Source organism: Elephantulus edwardii, unplaced genomic scaffold (genome assembly GCF_000299155.1).
Source record: "Elephantulus edwardii isolate Elephantulus edwardi_28Jun2011 unplaced genomic scaffold, EleEdw1.0 scaffold00063, whole genome shotgun sequence".
Classification (NCBI taxonomy): Eukaryota; Metazoa; Chordata; class Mammalia; order Macroscelidea; family Macroscelididae; genus Elephantulus; species Elephantulus edwardii.
This window is the reverse complement of record NW_006399813.1, coordinates 16,310,493-16,317,511: the sequence shown is the minus strand read 5'-3', so window position 1 is coordinate 16,317,511 and position 7,019 is coordinate 16,310,493.

The following is a 7,019-nucleotide window of genomic DNA, read 5'->3' as shown; positions in this document are numbered from 1 at the left end:
CCAACTCATCAGCCACTTACCACAGAGCATAGCATAGCACTGTGAGCTTTTGAAAAAAGTATTGTAGTAAAATATACAGAGCGTAACATTTGACATTTTAGCCCTTTTTAAGTGTGCAGGTTAGTGGCATTAATTACACTCACTATGTTGCTCAGCTCCCTTTGCTAATTATTTTCAAAACTTTATCATTACCACAAAAAGAAACAGCATTCCTTCAGCAGTAATTCCCCTGCTCCCCTTCCCCCAGCCTCTGGCAACCACTAAGCAACTTTCACTCTGCATTTTCCTCATCTACATATTTCATGTAAATGGAACTACACTGAGTGACTGACTTCACTCAGTGTGAGGTGTTTAAGGTTCATCCACCTTACATCATACATCAGGACTTCATTCCTCTTGCCTGCTGAGTCGTATTCCACTGGATGTGTACCCACATTTTCTTTATCCACTCATCCACTGATCAACATTTAGGTTGCTTCCCTCTTGCAGTTATTTCAGCAACATTTGGAATTGCAGTTTGTGTTTGCATCAAAGGCAAAGCCTTTAAAGCACAGTTCTTTCACCTTTGTAAAAAGTGTAACCTCCACAATCTTGACTACTGGGAATAGTCCCCATCCACAACTTCCACAGCACACAACCCATTCCAAGAAGGAGCATGTCCCCACACTTCCGCACCCACTTCTATCCATTCTAACACCAACTATCCCTCCATGACTCTTGCTACTCTACCACTAGGTCTATACGCAACTGCAGTTGGTGTTGGTGTTGTTGTTAGGTGCCATCAAGTCAAGTATGACTCATAGCAACTCTATCCTGTGCCTGATCTGATCAAGATCTGAACCCTGTCCTTTCCTGTGCCATCTTTAAACTTCCTGACACTTTAGAGACCACTGAGGCAATCACTGTGCCAATCTACCTGATCTAAGGTCTTCCTCTTCTTCACCCTCCAGGCTTCCATGCATCATGTCTTCTCCAAAAAATAACATCTCTTAGCAATATGTCCAGCTGAAGGCTGGGCAGCTTAGAGGCCAACCTCAGACCCCTCCCATCTCCCCAGGTAATCGAAGACACAAAAACCGCACGACATTCATTCCGGCAGGCCTTTTCAACCTATATGCAGAACAGATTATCCGGGAGGCTGGGCTCTATGAGGAGAAATGTGGGGTCAAGATTGGTGGACAATTTATCAACAACCTGCGTTATACGGATGACACACCCTGCTTGCTGAAACTGAAGAGGACCTGAAGCGCCTGCTGCAGAGTGTCAAGGACTGCAGCCTACAATATGGATTGAGGCTCAATGTCAAGAAGACAAAGATTCTCACCACTGGACCAATTGGCAGCATCAGGATGGATGGTGAAGAGATTGAGATTGTACACAACTTTAGTTTGCTTGTCTCCATAGTCAACAGTCTTGGCACCAGCAGCCAGGAAATTAAAAGGTGCATTGCCATGGGAAAGTCTGCTGTTAGGGACCTCTCCAAAGTACTGAAGAGCAATGGTGTCTCTCTGGAGACTAAGGTGCATCTGATACAGGCTATGGTCTTCGCAATCACTTGTTATGCATCAGAGAGTTGGACAATGACCAAGGAGGATAAAAGGAGAATTGATTGATGCCTTTGAGCTGTGGTGCTGGAGAAGAGTATTGAGAATACCATGGACGGCTAGGAAAACAAACAGATTTGTCCTGGAAAGGGTTAAACCAGGTGGCTCCTTGGAGGCAAGGATTCTGAGGCTCCGTCTAACATACTTTGGACATGTTGTGAGGAGAGATCGGTCCTTGGAGAGGGACATCATGCTTGGGAGGGTGGAGGGACAGCGCAGAAGAGGAAGGCCCTCTATGAGGTGGACTGATTCAGTGACTGGGATAATTGGGATGGGAGTGTCAGAGACAGTGCGATTGGCACAGGACAGAGCGGAGTTTAGGGCTGTTGTACATAGGGTCACTATGAGTCGCAAGCAACTCGACGGCACATAACAACAACAACAACAAGCAATATGTCCAAAGTAAGTGAGGCAAAGCCTCATCATTCTTGACTTCAAAGAGCACTCCAGCTGCTCCAAGACATATCAATTTGTTCTCTTAGCAATCCATGGGATGTTCTGTGCTCTTCTCCAACATCACAGCTTAAAGGCATCAATTCTTTTTCTGTCATTCATATTCATTGTCCAGCTCTCAGATGCATAGCAAGTGATCAGGAAGACCATGACTTGGATCAGACACAACTTAGTTCTCAAACAGACATCATTAATCCTCAATAATTTGGAGAGGTCCCTAACTGCAGAGTTCCCCAGTTCAACATGTCCCCTTATTTCCTGACTGTTCGTACTAGTCAATTGCACTAGCCACATAGAACTCACAGAACCACACTCCTGGTTATGGGATCTATAAGGGAAGTTAACAGGCTATAATTCAGGCTGGCAATAGAATATAGTCCCTCAGGAGGGTTTATCAAGCAATTTACAGGCCTTTTAACCCCAGCCTCACACTTTTAGGCTCCAGTTACAAAGCTCTCTTAGTTCTGACGATGACGGTTTCTTCCCGCAAGTTTTCCAACAAGCTAGGACAAGAGCCCCTGGCTCTGGTTGTGTCGGGGGCAATACTGCAGGTCAGCTCTGTCCCACATCGTTCTCTGGTTCTCTGCTACTGTTGCTGCTCTCAGCTAGGTCTCCCTCAGAAGTGCACAGGAATCTCTGACCATAAAGGACCAGCATGTTGTGTTCTCTGCTGCTTCTTTGCTGGTGATGAGATTCCTTTCTTTTCCTGCCACTAAACAATAAACCCTTCATACTAAGCCTGAGACTCAAACTCAATGAGGCTGTGTCCTGGACAAGAGCATCGGCACCTTTGTTTTTCAAAGCTCCACAAGGAATTCCAAACTGTGGGCCTGGGTGGGAAGGACAGTTAGTGGTTGCCTCAGAGCAACCAGGTGAGACCTAACGCAGGGAGAAGATGAGGAACTGGGCAAGCGCCCAACCTGAAGTGATGTGAAAACATCCCGTGCCATGAAAAGAGCACGGGGCTGATAAGTCTTGGGAACCTGGAGCCTCTGTGTGGTTCAGGAATCATTTAACCTTCAAGACCTGTTTACCCATGCAGAGCATGAGGATAATGACTCCTCTACGTGGTGGATGTTTGCTCAAAGATTCAGAGATATCTTGGGAGCTGAGACCTCAGGCCTTTGCTATCATGAGGGACTAGGGCATCTTTTGAGAAGAAACTCCCCCAAGAGGAAAAAAGCAGGTGGTCTTGGTACAAGGGTGAATCTTTCTGGGGAATGGGGAAGAGAAAAAGGAGAAAAGCAGCTTTGAAGACCACCTGGTCTGCTTTAAGCTCATCCTTGAGGGCTTATGCCTAAAGAAACTACAGCAAACACTACAGATCCAGGGATATCCAGGGAACTCAAATTACATGTTGCTGAAAGCAACCTGAGGCCCAGCGTAGAGGGTGGACCTCTCTTCTGGAGAGAGAACACTGACACCTCATGGCCTCAGAAGACAACAGCCAGAAAGGCCACATAGCTGGCCTGGCCTGGGGGGAGCCATGCCTGTTCAGGCACCTGCCATGATGTCGTCTGTACCTTCATGAGCTTTGGGGTCACTCAGACAGCTGCTGCTAGGTAAGTGAGGACCACATTTGGGAGCACAGGTAGGAGACTCCCTAAGGACAGCACCAGCGGGGAGAGCAGAGGTCCACACAGCTTAAGACAGGCACACAGCTCAAAAGAGAGGGCTGGTTCCTCCTCACATGATGATGAGTTGTTTTGGTGTGTTTTATTTTTCTTACCCTAGACTTGTGTGGTTGGGGAAATGGAGATCTCTGCTACCTGAGAATAAACTGAGCCAGTAGCTATAGAAGAGTTCAGTTAAAGGGGGCGGGAACAAAACAAAAAACCAACCACACCTCAAAACAGCAAACTTGTTGCCACCAAGTCTCACCCAAATGATAAACGCTAGAGGCCAGAGCAGAACTCCCCAGCGGGTGCTGAGACTGCGAGTCTTAACAGGAGCACACTGCTGCTTCTTCCTCTCACAGAGCAGCTGATGGGTTTAAACTGATGATCAACACTTAACCAGCCATACCACTAGGGCGCCTCTTAAAGAGACAAGAGAGCTAGACAAACACAATCTGGCTAAAGTCAACCTCATTCCACCGTGTGTCAGGACATCTTCTCGGGTGTGCCAGGGCAGAACTGTGCTTCATACAGTTTTCAGTGGTTTGTTTTTTGTGTGTTTGGTTTTTGGTTTTTGTTGGATTTGTTTGTTTGTTTGTTTGTTTTTTAAAGCTTAAAGCCGCTTTATTAAGGGATCTCCAGAAAAGGTTCCTTGGTCTCAAAATGAAGAACAAGGAAATCGCCCATAGGAAGTTTTTTGAAGGGTTTATATAGTAGGGTCTTTAGGGAGGGAAAGGAGGGACATTCCACTGTGGTTTAGCCAGGTGGGCAAGTTCATTCCCTTTGTTGACACATCCTGTTCTCTGAATCCTTCATTCTTCCCCTTGACCTTGGTCTGGGCCTGACATCCCTGCCTCTTTAGTGAGAAAAAAGGATGATGTATCTTAATTCTAGCTACTTCCTGCTGAACAGAGGTGAAGATCTGGGGCTCAGAGGCTGGATTGGGTTGGCCTGGGATTAGTAGCCAGGGGAGAGTATGGATGTAATAGCAGCTGGTTCACCATTAAGTTGGTCATTTCTTTTATCCGTTCAACATCTTGACACCGTACAAGCTTGTAGATTCAAGTGTGAGGGAAGCCACATTCTCCCCAAAAGAGAGCAGGGGTGCAACACGCCTCGACTTTTTTCCTGGGTTTTGTGCACCAGATGTTAAGTCTTCACACCGTCTGTAAGGCCAAGGACTCAAGGAAGGGATGAGAGCAAGAGAGAAAGCTTAAAGCAGCTTTATTAAGGGAGCTCCCGATGAGGTTCCTTGGTCTCAAAATAAAGATCAAGTAAGTTGCTCAGTGGTTTATTTTTATTTTTAAGAGATAGTCACCAAGCCTTTCTTCTGAATTAACTCTGGATAGACACGAACAGACCTTTGGGTCAGCAGATGAGCGCTCTAATTGTTTGTACCATCACCCAGGAACAAACACAAGGGCCATTTATTCCTGTCCCTCAGACATCCTCCCCTGCCAGGGAATGGAGGGATCTCAGAGGACCTCTCTATACAATGATGAAAATATGTGGGACAGACTAGGAGGGCCCACCATGTACTTCAGGTTTGCTCAGAAGGGTGTTCATAGCCCATCTTTCTGCTAACAAGTCATATTTTGTACACTGTTTCTTTGTTTACTTTTGGCTGACATGGTGTAAACTTTTTTGTCCCCATCCAAAATCAGAAGAGCTAAGAGGAAAATACAAAGTTTGAGAACTGTAGTGACCCTGCCAAGTGGCCCAACATCCATCACGCTTGATGAATTTCTGTCCTTTATTATTAAGTACCACTGAGTCAATTGCAACTCATAGCAACCCTGTGAACAAAGAGAGACGCCTGGCACCACCCAGCACCATCCTCACCATCTCTGATATGTTCAAGCCCACAGTGGTTACGCCACTGTGTAAATCCATCTTGTAGAGGGTCTATTGATCCTCAAGCATAATGTCTTTCTTCAAGGACTGGCCCTTCCTTGCAATTTACTCAAAGTAGGCAAGATGAATTTTAATAATCCTTGCCTCTAAAGTGGACCCCATCTTCATCCAAGACAGATTTATGTGCTCTTTTGAAAATCTGTGGTATATTCAACATTCTTTGCCAACACTACTCTAAAACATTCTTCTTCAGTCTTCCTTATTCATTGCCAAATTTTCATATGACTACAAAGCAACCGAAAAAAGACCATGGTTTGGATCAGGTGTACCTTAGGCTTTACACTGCTATCTTTGTTCTTTAGTGCTCTGGAGAAATCCCCGACAGCAGAGTTTTCCCAATGCAACATATATTTTTCTTTAAAAAAATGTGTGTGTGTGTGTGTGTGTGTGTGTTTCCTGTTATTTATTCATTGTTGCACATTTTCTTCCCCCATGCCCTCTCCTTCCCCAGCCCACCCTGCAGTGCATCACATACATGCATAATCATATCTTCCTTTCAGACCATTCTTCCTGTCATCTGTTCCAATGCAGTGTTCATTATCTACCTACCCTTTCCCCGTTCCCTCCCCACTTCCCATGTCTGTCATATTTTATAACAGTGGTGTTATGCAGTATTTATCCTTTTGTGACTGAGATATTTAGCATAATGTCCTCAAGGCTCCCTCATGTTTTATAATGTTTTATAAGTTCATTATTTTTTAATGCTGCATAGTATTCCATTGTGTGGATACACAATAGTTTTTCTATCCACTCATTTATTGATGGGCACTTGGGTTGCTTCCATCTCTTTGCTACTGTGAATAATGTAGCAATAAACACAGGTGTGCATACATCTATTTGAGTTGTGGCTCTTGTTTCTTTAGGGTATATTCCCAGTAGTGGAATTGTTGTGTCAAATGGTATTTATATTTCCAACTTTTTGTGAAAGCACCAGACTGCCTTCCATATTGGTTGTACCATTTTACATTCGCACCAGAAGTTAATAAGAGTTCCAGTTTCTCCACTCACTGACCTCACCAGCATTTGTTGTTTGCTGCTATATTTTTACTTTTTTAACTGCTGTTCCCACACGTGTTGGTTGTGACTCCAAGTAAAATTAAATAGTTGACAACTTCAAGCTTTTCTCCCTCTGTTACCTACTGGTCCAATTGTGAGGATTTTTTGTTTCATTTTCTGTGGTCATTTAGCTCTATCTTTTCCTGTCTTCTGAGACTGTCCTCTCACCTCTTACTTTCCCCACCCACTCCATCATCATTCAGACTTCAAGGTCCCAACAGTTGTGCAAGATGCCAACATTACCATTGGTATGCAGTAGGAATTGAGATGCTAACTGAACAGCTGTTTATCTCTGGTGGTTCAAATCCAGCAGTGGCTCCACAGATGAAAAATGGGCAGCTTCCTCCTGTTGTGATTTACATCCTAAGGAGGGTCA